Source organism: Piliocolobus tephrosceles, chromosome 5, assembly GCF_002776525.5.
Source record: "Piliocolobus tephrosceles isolate RC106 chromosome 5, ASM277652v3, whole genome shotgun sequence".
In the NCBI taxonomy this organism is placed as follows: Eukaryota; Metazoa; Chordata; class Mammalia; order Primates; family Cercopithecidae; genus Piliocolobus; species Piliocolobus tephrosceles.
In genome coordinates this window covers 115,604,049-115,626,150 of record NC_045438.1, presented here as the reverse complement: position 1 = coordinate 115,626,150, position 22,102 = coordinate 115,604,049, and the positions used below count along the sequence as shown (strand labels likewise).

Genomic DNA, 22,102 nt, shown 5'->3' with positions numbered 1-22,102 from the left:
GAATGGACTAACACAACAACCCACCACCGTGTTAGGATAATTTTGGTGTAGTCACTAGAAGTATGCATCTTGAATGCAACACAAATAAACGTGAAAGTGACCTTAAAGATTACATAGAGGAACCAGAATATCAGTGGCTTTGCAGGAGTCCACAGCTAGTTTGATAGCATGGCGAAGAATGGAAGAGTATGTGCCTTCTACACTATGCAATGTTGCTGCATTTTTACCCACTCACATAAACTAGTAGATGAAATAGTCAGGTGGATACCAGCACTTACCTATGGAGAGTTTACAAAGTAGTTTCAGAATTAATTTTTTCTTTGGTCCTCATAATCCTCATGATGGCACATCCAAGCTGACTGTTTTCTGTACCTAACATCTCATGATGCTATGGCTAGAAGCATGGACTTTGGTGTCAATCAGACCTGGATTTGAATCCTGGCTCTGCCACATATCAGCTTGTGACCTTGGGTGAGATATTTTACCTCTCTGAGTCCTCAGTGTTCTTGTCTATAGAAAGCACATAATAAGAATCTTGTTTATAATGAGTAAATAAGATGATATACACAAAGGCCTTAACATGGTGCATGGCATGCAAAAGGCATGAAATGAGTGATTACTTTTCTTACAATGATCAGACAGTTAACAATGGACCAGGAACATTCTTCATATTCAACCTGCTTTTGGTGTACACCACAATATGTGTTCTCTTCTCTTGATCAGTCTGTTGTTTCACTGTGTTCCACTTTGTGCTTCTTCCTATCTCCAGAAACCTATTTTATGCTCAATCTTGTCTCTTCGACTTTACGCTAATTTTTCTCTCACTCTGAACAGCAAAAATAAAGTTAGCTCTTCCTTTGTCCCATCTCAAGTCTTCCTCCTCCATGAATTTTCTTCATATTCTGTAGTTCCCAAGGATTATTCCCTTCCTGAACTACTGACTTAACTCTTGCATCTATCAGCCAATTCACTGATTGCTCTAAACCTTCACGTATGCTTGTTCAGTCTCCCCAAATAGTGCAAAACTCTCTGTAAGAGTCTGTTCCTTTGTTGGACTGTCTTAGCATCTGTCATAGCAGAGTGCTGAAGCTATAAAAGAGGATCAGTAAATAATTTATAGATGGCTTGATAGATCAGGCTCACCAGTGATATAAGCCAAGTTCAAGAGCAATTCAGGATTATAGGGATCCATAATCTCCAAACTAAAATTCAGGATATGTGATTTGGACAAGTACGAGCTGACTCAGGGAAACCTGGAGCAGAAGATTTGAAATTGGAACTATCCCAGAAAACATAGGCGATCTCTTCATGGTTCAGCTACAGAACAGACATCAACATAGGAAGTTATTTTTCTCAGTGATTTTTCTTAGTATGCATAACATTTTTAAAACTCTAGTTCATAATCCTTTGTGACCAATGAAAGCCTGATAACCCCCTCTTGATGCTTTAAAAAATTGTTTTGTGAAGAATTGGGGCAATAACACTGGTCAGAGATAAATATATTAGTTGACTACTGCTGTGTAAAAAATCACCTCGAAATTAAGCAGCTTAAAACAACAACATTTATTATCTTACAGTTTCTGTGGGTCAGAAATCTGGAGCAGCTTATCTTGGTGCTGTGGTTTAGGCTATCTTATGAGGTTTCCCTCAAGGTGTCAACAGAGCTGCAGCCATCTCCAGGCTCAACTGGAAATGAGTCCATTTCCAATTCACACTCATGGCTGTTGGCAGGAGGCTTCCCACAGATCCTTGCCTTGTGGGCCTCTCCATAGGGCAGCTCATAGCATGGATGCCTGCTTCATCAGAGCAAGAAGTGAGCAGAGCAGAGACAGGGGCTGGTAAGGGAGCATCAGCAAGACAGAAGTCACAATGGTTTATGACTTAATCTCAGAAGTGACATCTCATCGCTTTTTTTGTATTCTATTTATTAGAAGTACCACACTAGTTTGGGCACGGTGACTCATGCTTGTAATCCCAGCACTGTGGGGGCCAGACAGGAAGATCACCTGAGGTCAGGAGTTTGAGACCAGTCTGGCCAACATGGTGAAACCCTGCCTCTACTAAAAATACAAAAAAATTATCCCAGCAGGTGGCACACACCTGTAATCTCAGCTACTCAAAAGGCCAAGGCATGAGAATTGCTTGAACCTGGAAGGCAGAGGTTGCAGTGAGCCAAGATGGTGCTGCTGCCCTCTAGCCTGGGCGACAGAGTGAGATTATGTCACAAACAAACAACACAGAAACAGCAAAAGAAGTACCTCATCAGATTCAGCCCACTCTCAAGGGGAGAGGATTATACAAGGCCATGAATACCATGAAGTATAGATCATTGGTATCCATGTGAGAAGTTGCCTAACACAACAGGAGACAAAGGTAAAGAATAAGTGTCGCGAACCTCGAAATTTTGACACAGGTCCCAGTTAATTTAGAAAGTTTATTTTGCCAAGGTTGAGGATGTGCACCCATGACAGAGCCTCAAGAGGTCCTGACGACATGTGTCCAAGGTGGTCAGAGCACAGTTTGGTTTTATACATATTAAGGAGACATGAGACATCAACCAACATATGTAAGATGAACATTGGCTCAGTCCAAAAAGGCAAGACAACTAGAAGTGGGAGAGGGCTTCCAGGTCATAGATAGATAAGAAACACATGGCTTCATTCTTGAGTCTTTGATTAGCCTCTCCAAAGGAGGCAATCAGATATGCATTTATCTCAGTGAGCAGAGGGGTGGCTTTGAGTAGCATTGGAGGCAGGATTCCCTTAAGCAGTTCCCAGCTTGACTTTTTCCTTTAGCTTAGTGATTTGGGGGCCCCACAATATTTTTCTTTCACATTTCCCCTGTTTCTTTTTAAAAATCTTTTGGAGAAAGCATTTTAGAAGAAAATGATCTGTGGTTTCAGGTTTCATCTAATCTCTCATGGCTAGGATGGTTTGTTCCTTGACGGGCAGGTCCTGAGTTATTAGGAAAGCTCATTTTTAGCACGTTGTGAGGTCTCATGCCCTGTGAAGAGAAAATAGGGGGAAGAAGGGAGGAAAACAACAAACAAAAGAACAATCCTGAAAATTGAAATAGGCCACATTACTCTGAAGTCCATACATCAGCAGGCAGATACGAAAGAGGCTTATGCATGTAAATAGGTTGCTGTTATTTTCTTCCGAAGTTAAATTGTCTAGCTTCAGTTCACAGGGTTTTCATTGACTCCAAATTAGGAAAAATGGGGGAAAAAAGAAGGAAAAACATTGAAAACATAATTTTGAAGACTTGTAGCCAAGAAAAATTAGAATTCAGTTCAAACTGTAGAAAATAATAAAAATTGGAAAAACATTAGGCAAGATTAGAATCTAACAACAGGTGTACCATAGTTTTTGAAACATAATTTTTCTCTCTCCAGTTTCCCATTTTTACTAAAGACAAATCATGGTGGGACTGACTTGCTTTATTATACTTGGCCTAATTATATATAAACAGTGCAGCAAGAATAACTATTTTTTACATAGGCTTTTAAACTGGCTTTGACAGAACTTTGTTCCATAAAAGGAATCTCAGATAAGACCTCTTTAAAGCTAAGCCCAGCTATGAATTTGTGCCATTAAATACCTCTGAGTTGAGTCATCCTCTCCTCTTGAGGTTTCAAGACAAACTTGGGGCTCTGGACCTGTCAAAAAGTGACACTCTTTACTTGCCACAGGTCAGGAACCCTGTAAACCCTGTACAGAGGCTATGTAGACAAAGGTATGGGGCCAATTTTTCCAAGGGGCTTTTACCAGCTCCATATGTCAAGTTTGATTCCTTAAAGGAAAGCACACCATTCCGGTCAAAGCCTTGATAAAATAACCAGTTTCTCCAATTGTGTCTTATTACAAATGAAAACAATTCATAATGCACTTATGTAAATAACTGTATTGTCATAAATTGAGAATACTCACAAATAGTTTCCAAATTTTAGAGAAGTCAGGCAGAGGGAAACAAATATGCTCCCAATTTTGTTCGTAGAAGTATACTTAACTCAATTCTCAAAAGCTGTAAATAGCTTGAAAGAAAAGTTTCCTTGACTCTGAAAAACAAAACAAAGGATCAGCAGCTTTTTACGCAAAAAGTTAAAAAGATTACTTTGTCTTCTATTAGTTCAGTTGACAGAGTTAACTCTGTTCTGCTTGATATTCACGAAAATTCCAGCTTTCCATGAGAGTCCTAAAAGTTTTTTCCTCTATTCTAATGTCACAATCTCGAAAGTTATCAGAAACCTGCATTCAAGAATACCTGTTAGGGTTCTATAGCTGATTATAAAATCACCTTCTAAGGAGGACCAAAACAAGACAAAAATTGTTCACAGATGAGAAAAGGTTTTAGGGTAGCCATATAGTCAAAGACAAAATTGACAAAGAAATTTGGTATCTCTGTGGCACACAATAATTGAACATAACAATTATAATTTTTACTGATAATGTACACAAAGTCATATCAGAATTATAGGAGTTTCCCATGATTTTGGAACATACATCAATAGCATATTTATATAAATAAAATCTAAAGAAAACCAAACACTATTTCATATTTGGCAATGTTTCTTGTATAATTTTTATACCAAATAAGTCAAATTATGTCATTTTTGGACTTCAGGGAAACTAATATCTTAAATTATTAATTAGATCAGAAAAAGATGTAATTTATAATTTGATTTTGGAAAGGTTATCAAATATCAAAAGTTTAAAACACTTGATATCACAGGTCATTGTAAAATAAGTCATTCATTTGACCAAAGTGATAACTCAAGGATTTCAAAAAAAAAGACAAAGACTTTTATTCTTTGAGAAAGGAGACTTAATTTCACAAACAGTAAACCCTAATAAAAACAGCATGAAACCAATTAAATATACTTTTCAAAATTTTATAATTTATAAAATTTTAACCTTGACCATAAGATATAACTTCCATAAACCTTTCATAATCTTTATAACCTTTATTTAGGAGTCAGTTAATGCTTCAAGAAAACCCTGTTAATCTGACACAGGGGCCTACATGCTGTTCTTGCATCAGTGTGCCTTTGACATTAATTATTAATTTACAGAGAAACTAAACTTCTCTGTCAAAATCAGCCCTTATAATCTCACGTCTCCACCTCTTCCGTGATAGTCCCTGGGCCTTGAGGAGTTGAATAGCTTTAATTTCTGGTCCTGTGTTTCAGGAATGCGGTTTATTTTGATTGACAACTTCTATCAGTCCTGAAGACGGGGCTTTAATTGCTGTCAGTGCTTACAGTTTAGCAGGATCTGATGTCCTTTTTAGACCCAGGAGTCAAAAACGCTATAACTCATTGTCATAAGTACTTTAAAAGCACATACAAAAAGATACATGCATGTAATAACTTTAATTAAAAAATTTTTAATCTCAGTTTTTTTCCTAAGCATACCAAAACTTAATAATAATGTGACAACTTGATCATATAAGTTTTTTGGGGGGGGGGGGGTTTCTGGTTTGTCCTGAACATCCCTCCTTCTTAAACAACCAGTCATTTCACTCAAGGACTAAATTTATTATACAAGATTCTTTCTCATATGAAATTATTTTTCTTTAAGCTTTCTTACCAAAAAAAAAAAAAAAAAAAACCCTCTTGATTTTTACAACTTTCTATCTTGTTTCACCTTTTTTAAAGGACACATTTTTTAGGAAGAATGTTTTCCTACAATATATTTTTACTGGAAACTACCCAAATAATGAAATACCTATTATTTAATTTAATATAACTTTAGATTCTAAATTATGTATGACAAGTCTAAAAGTATTTATCCCATTACATTTACCTAATTATTTTATTTTAATAATTTACCTAGATTATTTATGAAAATTGCAATAGTCATCATTTAAAGTTATGAAACAGCCATTGCAAAATTATAACTAAGACAGTGAAAACGATCTGCCCTAACTGATTCCATCTTGCTTCTAACCTCCAAGCCGTCCTTGTTCATTCCTGGGAATAGGCCAAACTAGCTTTGGGTGGAACTTAGTTTATAGTTTAGCTTTGAAACAAAAATGATAACAGTCCTTTCCCAAAGCAAACCTCCTTACTGCCTGTGGACTAGACTGCCTAAAGTCACAGGATTAGAAGTTATGGTAATATTACTGAATTCAATATGTTTTTGAATTACTAAATTCAAGCTATTTTCATTAAACCAGTATCAATGTCTTACTCATTACAGATTACACAAGCAAAGATCATTCTGTCTTGGGCTGAGTTTTTAGCTTTGTAAGCCCTGTGCCAAATTTTGACATCTTACAGTATTTGGTAGGGATAAGTATGAAATTGCTTAATTAGCAAATGTAAATAAAAATGTACGCTGGCAAATTCTTAAGACATTTCTAATATTATTTTATCAATAATTTTAAATTCTGCTTATTTATGAAAGATTTTAAATAAGTCACATGAACTTGAAAAAGCATTTGACTACTCTTTTTTATTTAGTATCTGATTTAAGCACTTTTTTTTTTTAAGCCAATTACTTAGAGCTCTTTTATATATTTTTAGTAGTGGAACGTTGTGTACACAACACATAAATACATAGACGTATTAGGCATGCTGATAGAAGTACACCTTATAGATTCATTCAGACCTTTTTAAAAAAAAATTTTAGACTTTCAGATTCTTGATAACCTGTTTCACAACCTTAGGTAGTTGTCAGCTAAACAGCCTTAAATTTGCATCTTTAAGGAAACAACTCGGGTGAAAATCAGATAGCAAAATGTACATCAAAGGGTATGGAGAGAAAAAGGCTGGTGTGCTAGAGGGAGATTAAAGATAGATGCAAAATCAAACATAAAATTATAGAAATCTATCATAGGATTGTATAAGAAGACCAATTTTATTTAGATAGGGATTTACCTATCTTTTAACTGAATTTCTGAGCTCTGGACAGAGCCCAGACTGAATTCTGGGTCTCCAAAAAGGAAGCATTATTATGAGGCTAGACCATGTGATGTTTTTGTAGTGCACTTAAATAATTTTTTTTTTTTAAATCAAAGACATTTCTATGTGTCTAAACTACACTCTTCTTTAAAAACGCAAGAGTGGCCTCTGTGGCAATAACTATTTTAATCAATAAATCAGATGACACAATTCAAAAGTAAGCAGTTTAAAAGCTGAGATGGCCGGAGGCGGTGGCTCACGCCTATAATCCCAGCACTTTGGGAGGCTGAGGGGGCGGATCACGAGGTCAGGAGATCGAGACCATCCTGGCTAACACGTGAAACACCGTCTCTACTAAGAATACAAAAAAAAAATTAGCCAGGTGTGGTGGCAGGCGCCGGTAGTTCCAGTACTCGGGAGATTGAGGCAACAGAATGGCATGAACCCGGGAGGTGGAGTTTGCAGTGAGCCGAGATCATACCACTGCACTCCAGCCTGGGCAACAGAGCGAGACTCTGTCTCAAAAAAAAAAAAAAAGGCTGAGATGAACTTTTTTGTTTACACTTTTGAAGTTCCATAAGAAAAATCAGGTTTCTCCCCCAAAGGTTGCAGGAGAAAGGAGAGACAGCAGAAGTAAATGAAGAAAACAGAAGTCAGTCAACTGAGAAGAAAAAACTTACACACACACACACACATACCTTGCATGTTAGCTGTTAATTAAGCTGACTTTAACCATTGAGTCCTTTTTTTAAAAAAAAGTTTTACAATCTCATTAACATATTTCAGCTCAGAAAAATTGTTGCTATTTCAGCAGTATAGCCATTGCTCTTTCAGTCTGGCCTGGCTAGCAAAAAGGTGGCTTTGTTATGTAAATAATGCCCCTTTATTTATAATCCTTTGGGTATATACCCAGTAATGGGATGGCTGGGTCAAATGGTATTTCTAGTTCTAGATCTTTGAGGAATCACCACACTGTCTTCCACAATGGTTGAACTAGTTTACAGTTCCACCATGGAATACTATGCAGCCATAAAAAAGGATGAGTTCATGTCCTTTGTAGGGACAGGGATGCAGCTGGAAACCATCATTCTCAGCAAACTGTCACAAAAGCAGAAAACCAAGCACCGCATGTTCTCACAAGTGTGAATTGAACAATGAGAACGCTTGGACACAGGAAGGGGAACATCACACACTGGGGCCTGTCGTGGGGTGGGAGTAGGGGGGAGGGATAGCATTAGGAGATATACCTAATGTAAATGACAAGTTAATGGGTGCAGCACACCAACCTGGCACATGTATACATGTGTAACAAACCTGCACATTGTGCACATGTACCCTAGAACTTAAAGTATAACAGAAAAAAGCCAAAAACAGATTTAAAATGTAAAAAAAATAATAATAATAATGCCCCTTTAGTAGTCAAAGTCAAAAATTTTTTTCTCTTTTTATTTTTTCTTTCTGCTGGTTCCTTTTTCTCCACCATGCCACTTTTTTTAGCGGGGGGGATGGGAATGTAACCACTTGAGAGGCCTTGTTCCCCACGATTTAGAACTTTCCTTTGGATTTTATTAAGTCAGATGGAGTTGGTCCAACACAAAGGCAAAAAGATCGCAATAACAACAAAAACAGGAACAAATAACAGCAAAAAACAGTTAAGCAGAACAAACGATCGCACAACTTGTGTGACTACCGAGCACTCTAATGGTGAGAAGAAATGAAGACCAGCTGGTTGTTAACTTTAATCAAGACAAAACCCCAATTCAGTTACTTATGTAGTAATGGGTCTCAGGCTGTAGACTGCTCTTTGCCATCCTAGAAGCAGAGAAAAAAACCTCATCTTCTCTGTTGGAAATGGTAGACTGCTCTCTGCCATCCTAGAAGCAGAGAAGAAACCTCATTTTCTCTGTTGGAAATGAGCTTAAACTCCATGAAGGAGTTACCTGCCTTCCATCGTTATGGAAGCAGGAAAACTTGCCTTTCTTATTGGAAGCAAGTAAAACTTCAAAAAAGGGAGTTGTACAGCAAAATAAACTTTAGATCTCAACCACAGTTTGGGAAATCAGGGATTCTCTGGAGGGGGTGCTCCAAGACCTCAGTAAATTGTCCAGTTGGTTTGAGCCACAAAGTTAGCTCACGTTAGTACCAAGCACCCATAGGAGATTTGTCAAAGGTCAGGCGCACCTCTACTCAGAATCCCTTCATGGCTACCAAAATGTGAACCCCCGAAAATTTAAGACAGGTCTCAGTTAATTTAGAAAGTTTATTTATTTATTTTTTTGTTATACTTTATGTTTTGTGGTACATGTGCAGAACGTGCAGTTTTGTTACACAGGCATACACGTGCCATGGTGGTTTGCTGCACCCATCAGCCCATCATCTACATTAGGTATTTATCCTAATGCTATCCCTCCCCTAGCCCCGCAACCCCCGACAGTCCCTGGTGTGTGATGCTCCCCTCCCTGTGTCCATGTGTTCTCATTGTTCAACTCCCACTTATGAGTGAGAATATGTGGTGTTTGGTTTTCTGTTTCTGTGTTAGTTTGCTGAGAATGATGGTTTCCAGCTTCATCCATGTCCCTGCAAAGGACATGAACTCATCTTTTTTATGGCTGCATAGTATTCCCTGGTGTATATGTGCCACATTTTCTTTATCCAGTCTATCATTGATGGGCATTTGGGTTGATTCCAAGTCTTTGCTATTGTGAATAGTGCCTCAGTAAACACACATGTGCATGTGTCTTTATAGTAGAATGATTTATAATCCTTTGGGTATATACCCAGTAATGGAATTGTTGGGTCAAATAATATTAGTTTAGAAAGTTTATTTTGCCAAGGTTGAGGACACATGCCTGGGACAGGGCCTCAGGAGGTTCTAACTTCATGTGCCCAGGGTGGTCAGAGCACAGTTTGGTTTTATATTTTTTAGGGAGACATGAAACATCAATCAACATATGCAAGATGAGCATTGGTTCCATCTGGAAAGGCAGGACAACTTGAAGCAAAGGCAGGAAGACTTGAAGAGGGGACGGAGCTTCCAGGTCAAAGGTAGACAAGAGACAAATGGTTTCATTCTTTTTAGTTTCCGATTAGCCTCTCTTAAAGGAGGCAATCAGATATGCATTTATCTCAGTGAGCGGAGGGCTGGTTTTGAGTAGAGTAGGAGGCAGATTTGCCCTAAACAGTTCCCAGCTTGACTTTTCCCTTTAGCTTAGTAATTTGGGGGCCCCAAAATTTATTTTCCTTCTACAGTGTTAATCTGGATCTTTGCATCTCAAGATTGTGTGATGTATCTTTATGCAAAATGGAGTGGAGAACTTCCAAACTTGTGTTTCATATATTTGTATCCCCTTAGAAAATCCTTGTGGAGACTACCCATTTAGTTATTTTAGCATTAAGTCCTTGTCCTTCATGTTCATTCATAAAATCATAGATTGAACCTGCAAGTGTCAAGGAAGAAGAGATCATAAAAGGAAGGAAGCTGGAATTAATTTTTTTACTATAAAAATGTTAATGTGCAGAAAACTAGAGAAAATCATACATGGAACCACCAAGTATACATTACCCAGTAGTTCCTGCATTTATTGAGTGCCTGTGCAAATCATTGTACAAAATATTTCTGAAACCCTGTTTTCACTTTATTCTCTCAACAACCTTGTAAAATAAATGTCATCTTACTTAACGGTAAGATAAATATTATATCTTATGTATGCAGAACACTGAGACTCAAGTTGGGTAAAAAATTGCTCGAGGCTACACAGCTCATAATTTGTAGAGCTAGAATTTAATTTTATTTATTTGTTTTCTCTCTTTTTTCTATCCCATTATTACTCATTTTCCTCCCTAGTCCATTATACTATTATTGCCCAAGTACATCTTTATATGTTATAAACCCATCAATAGTTTTATAAGTATGGCTTTATGCAGTTGTCTTAAGTCAGAAAAGTTACAAGCAAACACACATTTATGCTTTTATAAGTCACTTATGTAGTTATCCTTATTGGTGCTTTTTATTTCTTTGTGAGGATTCGAGTTACTGTTTAGTGTCTTTTCATCTCACTTGTAGGGCAGTTCGCCAGCAGAGAGCTAGGATTAGAATCAAGGTCTTCTAACTCCAAGTTAAACACTATTTCTGTCACATCTCAGGGGCAGTGAGAGCCCATGAGTTCCAGGACTGTCTTTCCATGAGGAGCTGTTTCATCATTCTGGATATTGGTCCTGCCAGAATTTCTCAACACTCTTATGAATCCTTTTCACTCTTCATTGCTACAGAAGTTTTAATCAGCAAGTAAGTCGTACTGTTTTCTTGGCTTATTTTCCAGCACCACATGACTATAGGTGAATGAGATATGGTTAGCAATCAGCCAGATGTTAAGAAGCAGTGAGGCAGGGGAGAGGTGGGAACTGAAACCCACAGGTATCATGTGAGTTCAGGTAGCCAAAGACAAATGGATAATCTCATTATGAATCTAGTTATGAGAAAAGCAGTATTTGCTAAACTCAGTAGTGAGATTAGGAACTGAGTGTTTAGATCAGAGAGAAGGCAGACTAAAGTAGAGCCAAATATAAGCAAGTAATAATCTATGAGCATTATAATTCAGGGAGATCTGTGTGTTGGATGACTAGGGCTAGTTCCAGAAATGGTACGTAAAAATTAGTTGCCTTTTGTTCAATGCTTGCAGTTGTAGGTGGAAGTGTCAGGGCTGCATAGTGTTTGCCTGGCAGAAAGTTCTAAACTGGGCATGATCCAGGAAGGGGAAGGAAGCCTCTAGCATCCCTCCTCTGAGCCGTATTCTTCCCAATGTATGAAATCATTATTTCTTAATTTCGAATAATGTATGCAGGGCTTCTCAAGAAGAATGGACATCTTGAAGTTCCAGCTATAATTTTAAAATGAAGAAAACTCCCTATAATTTAAGTGTTTAATCTTTTTAATATATTTCAGTTACAGCATGTATTGAACTCATTTGGAGAGGACATAAAAAATCTAAGTTTATGGTCTTCATGAGTATGAGACCCATGATTAGAGGGCCTTCTGGTAAAAGTCCCTCTCCTCAGCCATCCCCTGCAATAGCTCAGACGTCAGGGACCCATTCAAAAATCATTGGTTTTATAAAACTGATACATGCTTATCGTAAAAAGTGCTACAGAAGAGTATATAGAAGAAAGTTAAAGAACAAAATCAACAAGCAAAACCCCCACTATCAACTGCCCAGAAATAATTGTCATAACATTTGGCAACATCATCCTAGTTCCTGGTGACCTCTCTATGTATATACCCATATTCATACACAGACATAAGTCTATAAAAATGGGACCTACCATAAATGTATTTTTTTAAAAAACAAAAAGCATTAAACTTGTCTTTCCTTGAACTAAACTGGAGAAAAGCTAATGCAATGGGTAGAATTGCTCAATCTCAGATTAATGAGTTTCTTCACATCAAGCAATTTTATTTTCCTAGACGATAACTCTAAAATTTCAAGAGTTTTTTTACTTTAGAAAAACCCAATCACCAAAATGCTTCAATTCAAGCAGATCTATGGCTCTGTCTGCACTGAAGGTAAGGAACATGACACCATCTTTCTAACCTACCCCTACAACACCATATTTCTGTTAAGTGTATTATTATTTGTTCATTATCAAGATTCATAAATTTGCTCTGTCCTATAACTGTAATTCTCAGCTTTGCTTTTTCTTTAAGCCACTGAATGGGTTTAATGACCAACCTTTCACTTCAGGATTTTAATTTTTCACTTAACAATTGGCTTGCTGGGTTTTGTTGCTGGATGGCTTTTTCAAAAATAATTCATAAGCACGAAATTTCATGAATTGTTGCTTATTCTAAAGTCTGTTTCCTGCCTTTATGTTTCAAGCACAATTAGTTGGACACAAAATTATCTTTTTCTTTCCTCAGAACTGTAAGCAGAACTCCATGGTCTTCTGGCATTGAATGCTGCTGCTGAGGTGTTGGGAGTCAGACTCATCTGCACTTCCCTCCCAGCCCTTACACTTCGAGGAGCTTTTCTTTTTCCACATGGATGTCCTTAAACCTTTTAGTTTATTTCAGGATATGTGTAAGCATTAAATATTCTTTATCAGATTTTCCTGGGAAATGTTTTCTAGTGCTTTGTGTTCTCTTTTTGTTATTAAATCTTTTACTACCTTTTCTTTTACTATTTGCTTTTTAAAATTTAAGAATTCCCATTATTTTTATGTTAGAACACCTTGTCTACATTCCAAATTAGTAGCCATCTGTCTAGTAATTTTCATCTTTTTTCCATTTCATATTTTAATGTTTGCTCAAGGCTCTCTTTTATCAACTTAATGGTTTTGTGTCATACATATTTTACTTTTGATTGCTTCTGTGGTCTTTAGCTATGAAAAGATTGATGAGCCTCCTGGACTGGCCTCTCAATACTTTGGATATTATCACCGTGGGTTCATAGTTTTTGGCTTTGCTCATTTTTTTTTTTTTTTCCTTAGATCAGCCTCCTTGCTCCACTTCTTGAATAAGTCAACTCATCTCTTACCTCTTCAACAGTGGCAGAAAATTTGGACAGCTGTTTGTAATCCATTACTGATTTCTTGGACACTTAAGGAATGGGAAAAGTTGCAAGACAGTAGGTGAACTGGGGAAGAGAATTCCAAGAAGGAACAGCATGTGAAAGATACTTGGAGTAGGAAAAAAAAGTGGAGCTTTTGAGGCAATGAGAGAAGGATTACGTGGGTCAGGAAGCATGAGCCTGAGAGACAGCAGTGCTAGGTAAAATGAGGGAGGCCAGATAACATAAGAGGCATTTTAGGCTATGAAGTTTGGATTACATCCTTAGAGTACTGGGCTGGGGCAAGGTAGAGGAAGTGGTGGTTACTAAAGAACTTTAAACTAAAAAGGACAAGCATTAATTTTTTTTTTTTTTTAAATGATAGCTGTAGTTGTAGGGTAGAATGAAGAATAGAAAATAGATCCGTCAAGAAACCCTTACACCTACTCATAGATGGTGGTCGATTAGCAAAGTGTTAAAAACGGAAGGAGGAAACATAGAACTTTTTTAAATGGAGGAAACTGGAAGGATTAAATATATGTTTGCATCCATACTAGTTTGACTTATAATAGAGAAAACCTGAAAGGAATTAAAATGTTTATCAACAGGTAAATGTAAACAAATTATGATATTTCCATATAACAGAATACTACTCAGTCACAAAAGTAATGAACTCATATATACAAAACATAGATGAATCTGAAAATAATTATGGTAAGTGAAAGAAGAATGAAGAGTTTATACTGTATGATTCTATTTATATAAAATTCTAGAAAATACACACTAAGCTATCATGATGGAAAGCATATCAGTGGCTGCCTGGGGGTGGGAGTTTGGGGAGCAGGGAGTGGTGGGCCAGAGGGATTACAAAGGAGCATTAGGAAACTTTCAGGGGTGATGGAGATGTTTATTATCTTGATTATGGTGGTAGTTTTGAATGTATACTTGTGTCAAAGCTTATCAAATAATGTGCTATAATTATGTACAGTTTATTTCAGTTATACATCTGTAAAGCTGTTTTACTATTAAAATGTAATTTTGAGGTAGTTTAATAGCATTTAGTGAAGAGAATGAGGGATAGGGAGACAACAAAGATTATTATAAGGTTTCTGGAATGAGATATTTTCTGTGGAGATATTTAAAGCCCTGGCAATGGATGAGACCCCCAAGAGTAGGAATGGAAGAAGGTCTAGGATTGAGTGTAGAGGAAAGCTAACATTTACGGGCTGTGTGGAGAAGGAGCAGAGGTCTAACTTCATTGTGTGGGTGTGTCATTGTTGATTTATCTCTTATTGAGAGAGATCATGTTTATTTCTAACATTTTTCATTTCTAAGCTGCAACGAATAACCTTATATATTTTGGAAGTGTGTGTACATGTAATCTGTAAGATAAATTTTTAGATGTAGAATTTTCTGGATCAGAGAGTATGAGTTGTTGTGATTTTGGTAAATAATGCTAAATTCCTCTTCATAGAAGTTGTACCTATTACATTCCCATCAGCAATATGAAAATGCCTCTTTCCCCACAACCTCATCAGCATAGAAGATTATCAAATTTCTGATCTTTCCTAATTTCACAAGTGAAAAATGGTAGCTCAGGATTATTTTAATTTGCATTCTTTAGCTATGAGTGAGATTAAACATGTTTTACTGGTTAAGAGCCATTAGGAAGATTGTTGTACATTTAAAAACATTGAGTTGTTTTTTTTTTTAACACTTTATACATGCTTTCTTTATATAAGGAAAAGTAGCCCTTTGCTTCCAATATATCTTGCATATGTATTTTCCCAGTTTGTTGTTTGTCATTGAAATTTGTTTATGGTAGCTTCAGCCTTGTAGAAATGGTTGATTTTTGTATTGTCAAATGTATAAATCTTTTTGTTTATGGTTCCTGAGTTTTGGTCATAGTTAGAGAGGCTTTTCCAACTCTAAAAGAAATCTCTCGAGATTTCTTAGAACTGATTTATAGTTTCATTATTTACACTGAAATCTTTGATTCAGTTGTATGTTTTCCTGGCGCAAGTGGGAGGTGTTAAGACAATTTTAGTTTTATTTTTAGATGGCTACCTGGTTTCCTGAAATCATTTATAAAATAACTCTGTCTTCTCACCATTGACTGGAAGATTTTGCCTTTATCTTTATTAGCTAAAATAGAAGGCTTTATAAATGAGTGTTTTAGAATATATTTGAATGCTGACACTTAAATCCCCAATGCAACAGTGTTGGGAGTTGGGGCCTTTGGGGATATTTAGATCATGAGGGCTCCACCTTCATGAATGGATTAATGTTTTATAAAAGCCCTTATGAAGGAGTTTGGTCCTCTGTCCCTTCTGTCTTCTGCCATGTGAGGACACAGTGTTTCTCTTCTTTGGATGACACAGTGTTCAAAATGCCATCATGGAAGCCAGGAGCAGCCCTCACCAGATGCTGGTACCTTGATCTTGGACTTCTCAACCTTCAGAATGGTAAGAAATAGATTTCTGTTCTTTATAGATCTGTGCTATTATACTAGCACAAAATGGACTAAGACAATGAACATGTATGCAGATATGTTTAAATTTCATGGTGGGAAGAAAGATGACTTCTATTTTCCTGTTGTAGTAGAGGGTGTTGATAGATACAAGGCAGCTAAGTCCATTTCTGCTATAACGAAAGCACCATAGACTGACAGCTTAAACAACCAATATTTGTTGCTCACAGTTCAGAAGGCTGGAAGTCCAAGATCAAGCTGTCAGCAGCTTTGGTGTCTGGTGAGAGCCTGCTTCCTTGTTCATAGAGAGCTCTCTGCTTCCTGTGTCTTCACCTGGCAGAAGGGGTAAGGGAACTCACTGGGGCCTCTTCTATAAGGGCATGAATCTCATTCATGAGGGCTCCACACTTACGACCTAATCACCCCCTAAAAGCGCCATCTCTTAATTCTATCACCCTGGGGGTCAGGATCTCAGCATTCAAATTTAAGTTGGGGAACACAAACATTCAGATCATGGCATAAACCAACCTTTCTAATTGCATTATTTTCTCTAGAAATGATCAGCTGCCTCTGTGTGGGCAAAGAAAAGGCCTATCTGCCTTGGAAACAAAGCTTTGGAAAGCTCATGGCTGGTCTAAAGAAACAGACAATTGAGGCCAGGTGCTGTGGCTCGTGCCTATGCTCCCAGCACTTTGGGGAGCCGAGGTGGGGGGATCTCTTGAGTCTAGGAGTTCAAGACCAGCTTGGGTAATATAGTAAGACCCCATTTCTACCAAAAAAATTAATAAATTAGCCAGGCATCGTGGCTTGTGCCTGCGATCACAGCTACTCAGGAGGCTGAGGTGGGAGGACTACTTGAGCCTGGGAGGTCAAGGATACTGTGAACGGTGATCACACCACTGCCCTCCACCCTGGTCAACAGAGCAAAGCCTCATCTTAAAAAAAAAAAAAAAAAGAAGAAGAAAAAGAAAAAAGAAAAGAAAAAATGAAATACACAATTGGACAGTAAAAGAGCCTTTAAAGGGGAGGCAAAGAAGAGGTTAATAGGGCATTGATGACTAAGAACCCATTTTCCAATATTTTCTGGAGCTGGCCTTGCATTTGGAATGAATGTGAACCTGAAAGTCTTCAGGGTTCAGGGCAGAGGTTGGCATATGATCTATTTGCCTACACTTTGCTTCAGCTGACAGCAGCTGGCAGGTCATGATCCCTGTTTTCTCCCAGGATTTGGTGTCTCAGCTGCCAGATGACAGTGCTATTGGGCTGCTCCTAACTATGATCACTCCTTAGCCTGTCCTCGGGTAGCTCTTGCTTCCAGGTGATTTTATTACCACACATCCCCGTAGGGTTTCTGGAAACCCACACCCACCCACCCTGTGAACTGGTGGTGACTGTGGGCAGTGAGAGGAGCAAGTGGGACACAGTCTCATGAAAGAGAGAAGAATGTGAGTCAGCTGGATAGACCGTATTATATCAAAGAAAGAAGATGCATTGGGAAAGTAGGATAAGCCTCATTCTTTTAATAAATACTCATCAGAAGCTGATTACAGAGTAGTACTGGATTATAAGATTGAAGTTCCTCCTAAGCCGTTCTCATAAAGATAGGAAGCATGATTTCATCTTTCATTTCATCTTTGAAGATATTGGTTACTGGTCCTCATATGAGCTAAGCGCTCATTAAATGGTTGCTGAATGGATTAATAAAGGAGGGATTATTTAAGTGTCTTTGCTTGTGCCATTCTCTCCCTGGAACACTTTCCCTTTTCAAATATAACTCCAGAAATTCCACTTTTGTCTGCAGGCTCCCCCTCCTCCATGAAGCCTTATGTGACTAACTCCTGCCTAAAGTTAGCCTTCCCCTTTCTCATGTCTATAGTACAGATAGTTGAGTCTATATCGATAACACATCCTGTTTAATATTTTGCTTCCATATTCCTCTCTCCCACTGCGGATCTTTCTAATGCTGTGTAGATACAGAAATATACATTCCTACTCTCCAACAAGTATGTGCATTTCCTAAATGCAAGGATGACATCTTTGACTTCTTTCCGAATGTCCGTGGTTCCTGATAGAGTACTGGGCACAAAGTACTGCCCTTGAAGTACTTATTGATTTGACTTCCTATTATGTCATCTAAAGCAAATGTCGTTAGAAAAAAGCTGAGGCTTACTGTTAACACATATAGGACAAAGAATTGTAACGATTTTTCTTCCTAATCCTTAGCTTAATCCTCCTAATCCTGTAGCTTAAACCCTGAAAATGTTTGCATCCTTGATCTATAAAGAATGTTACAGCAAGTTACTCTATTAAATGTGGAAAATTGAAAGGCAAATTAAAATATTTTTATCTGGCAGCATCATGAAACTGTTGAGGTCTGCAGACATAATCTTCATATGAATGCTAAACGTAATACTCATTATCTATCAGTAGATGTTCACGTCCAGCGTTACTGAGCTGTGACTGTAGCAATTCACTAATCTTCCTTTGAACATACACTATTTACTTTTTAAAGTATACGTTAAAAAATCGGTTATTTTTTCTCTCCAGTGAATATTATGATGTTTTTGCTTTATATTATTCAACCTAAAACTTCTGAGATTTTTAAAACACCAACAGCAGGTAGTGAACGTTCAAATCGACAAAATTACAAAGTACACATTCATTACTGACTTAGCTCAACTTCTGGAGATAATCAGAAGTTAAATTTCATCAGCTCTCTCTACCTGAAGACTATGGTACTACCACAAAGATAAATTCTTTCTTTTTCTTTTTTTTTTTTTTTTTTGAGACGGAGTCTTGCTCTGTCTCCCAGGCTGGAGTGCAGTGGCCTGATCTCTGCTCACTGCACGCTCCGCCTCCTGGGTTCATGCCATTCTCCCGAGTAGCTGGGACTACAGGCGCCCACCACCACACCCGGCTACTTTTTTTGTATTTTTAGTAGAGACGAGGTTTCACCTTGTTAGCCAGGATGGTCTCAATCTCCTGATCCTGTGATCCGCCCGCCTCAGCCTCCCAAAGTGCTGGGATTACAGGCATGAGCCACAGCACCCGGCCCCACAAAGATAAATTCTTTGAATCAGAGAGAATGAATGCCAATATTAGAGTTGAGACAAGTAAAAGGGCACCAGAAGGATTATGGGGTGCATAGAAGAGGAGGCTTTGACAATCTAGATACTTTCTCTCCCAAGCCCAAGTATATATTATTTTGTATTGTTATTACTCCTTAGTCATAGCCTGGAAGCTTATGCCAGGATTTAGTGACTCTTCAAGTCTCATTATCAATCTGCATTTAAGATTTAACAGGGTGGCCGGGCGCGGTGGCTCAAGCCTGTAATCCCAGCACTTTGGGAGGCCGAGACCGGCGGATCACGAGGTCAGGAGATCGAGACCATCCTGCCTAACACGGTGAAACCCCGTTTCTACTAAAAACTACAAAAAACTAGCCGGGCGAGCTGCCGGCGCCTGTAGTCCCAGCTACCCGGGAGGCTGAGGCAGGAGAATGGCGTGAACCCGGGAGGCAGAGCTTGCACTGAGCTGAGATCGGGCCACAGCACTCCAGCCTGGGTGACAGAGCGAGACTCCATCTCAAAAAAAAAAAAAGATTTAACAGCAAAGTGTGAGATTGAAATATTACTTGTTCAGACATAAAATAACTTGATCTTCTCATGGAAACTCAGTTTTAAATACATAAATAAATAAATAAATAAATAAATAAATAAATAAATAAATAAAATAACAGTAGATTTCAACAGTAAAGTCTTTGTTTGGCTGGGCACGGTGGCTCACACCTGTAATGCCAGCACTTTGGGAGGCCAAGGCAGGCAGATAACCTGAGGTCAGAAGTTTGAGACCACCTGGCCAAGATGGTGAAACCAATCTCTACTAAAAATACAAAAATTAGCCAGGTGTGGTGGTGCACACCTATAATCCCAGCTACTCAGGAGGCTGAGGCAGGAGAATCACTTGAGCCCGGGAGGCAGAGGTTGCAGTGAGCCGAGATTGCACCACTGCAGTGAAACCTGGGTCACAGAGTGAGACTCCATCTAAAAAAAAAAAAAAAAAAAAAGGGCTGAGAAAAGGGTAAACATGAAAGTCTTACTACATTGTTTTTATGTAATGATTATATATTAATCAATATGTAATCATATATTATCAAATAAATTTTAATTTGATATATATCATATATATCAAACAATAAATATATTCTGTATGGTTAGATATAAGGATATAACTAGACTTTTGCTTACAGTGGCATGTACATCATGAGAGAAGATGTGACAGGAGTCAAAATGCTCTAAGATTGAGATGATTATATGTCCCAATTTGTCCAGGAGAGTTCATGCTTGGGCCTGTTTTCCCAGTGTAATAGTTAATACTACCCCCTTATCTCAACAGCATCCTAGCTTAGATGATAAATTACTTGGCTACTTTACACATATAGGACTTAGTGGCCTGGTTGGGGAACAAGCAACAGAGCAGAGGCAAAGATAAAGTTAAGATCTCATTCCTGGTTGTCTTATCATGTGGTAGGGGCCACTGACATAAACACTGGGTAAGCTTGTGAATACTTGTCTCAGATCTGAAACTTTTAGTAGGATCTTTCCTAAGACCACCCATTCCAATTATTTGGGTTATTAATTGTTCTGGGGCATTTCAGTTAGTTAAATCTAACCTATCGTCCCTCAGTTCTTCTTTGAGTACATAAGAAAACCTAAGAGACTCCCAAGTTGACTATACAGCTGAGAGTTTTCCACCGAGAAGCCCAAAAAGCCCCTGTTGTTATCAACCTAACGTCTACCATGATAGCATCTATAATTCCAAGTTAACTCAGGGAGGAAGGGGCTTGGGTTTCTATTTGCATTAAGCTATCAAGAATAGGATGAATCCTTTCCTATTTAAAACATTATTTTTTAAAAATGTGAATATTCCATAAACCAACAAACAGAAACGAAATTTAGAATGTGCTCACTGAATTAGTCAGTTTAGTAATAATTATGTTGGTGATTCTGGAGAAGGGCGTGGAAGAGACAGCTTGGGGAAGAGAACAGTGCTAGGACAAGAACCAGAAGGCCTGGATTCTGGCTTTGACTGTGCCCCTTCTGGCAATGGGATCTTGAATAAGTCATTTATCTTCTTTAAATTGCAGTTTCTTCTATAAAATGAATTAAGAGAAAAATTAAGAATATTTATTTGTAAGCACTAGCCATGTGTCGGGCACTAATCTAAGCACTTTATGAATCTCTAAAACAAACCAATGTATTTTTGTCATTATTCCCATTTTAAAGATGAGGAAACTGAAGCATGGAGAGATGAGTTAACCTTCCTAAGATCACACCCCTTCTCAGTGGCACCTCTAAGATTTGAATCTGGGCACTATGCTTTAACTCTCCTGACTACCATCGGGTACACCCATTCACCATTTTCCATTCTGCTATACGTCTTGGGAAAATGACCCATGTGGGCGTCCTTGCTCTTTGGCTTCCAGTTGGGTTCCCACAGTGACAAGAGATTAGAGTGGGAGGAGAGATTGTTTTCTTTCTCTTCCCATTTGCCTTCCTAAGAGGCCACCACAGATTGGCTGATTCTTTTATCAAGCATGGTGTCTCTTGTCGAGTGCCCTCTCCACACAGTCAACCTATACCAGTTCTAAAAACTACTTTTTTATTTCCTCCTCCATTCTCTTTTGGTCTAAGAATGGTAACAGCTCTTTGATCTTGCCAGCCTGGGAAACTGCACATCCATTGTTGTTAGAATCCTTTCTGATTACACATTGCAAGCTCTAAAGTTGCACATGATGTACTCTACCAGAAGGAAATTGATTTTGAGGTCACAATACTATCTGTCTGGAGTGGTGGGTGTTCTGCTTAGTAAGGACTCCCCTAATTGGGTCTGTTAGAATGGAGAAAGCTGAACATGTTGCAGTTGACAGTTTCAGGACTGAGATATTTGAGAAAATCAGAAGGGTGCTAAACAGCTTTGTTTCTTAACTTCCTGGTCAGAATTTGTAGATTTTCAGTACCTCCCAACCTTTCCAGATGTATTTGGCTCCTATACACTAACCTTCTTTCACTACTGAATGTGTCATGGAGTTGACACATATTCTTCCTTCTGCCTGAAATCTTCTTTCTTCTTTTTGCCTAGAAAACTCTTTCAGATATCAGCATGAATGTTACTTGCTCAGGGGTG

General features: G+C 38.1%; 1 pseudogene; it reads right to left on the bottom strand.

The window, feature by feature from the left end:
• LOC111549798 overlaps positions 1 to 17,121 on the bottom strand; it is a 30,914-nt pseudogene extending 13,793 nt beyond the window's left edge.
• Positions 17,122 to 22,102: the final 4,981 nt, after the last annotated feature.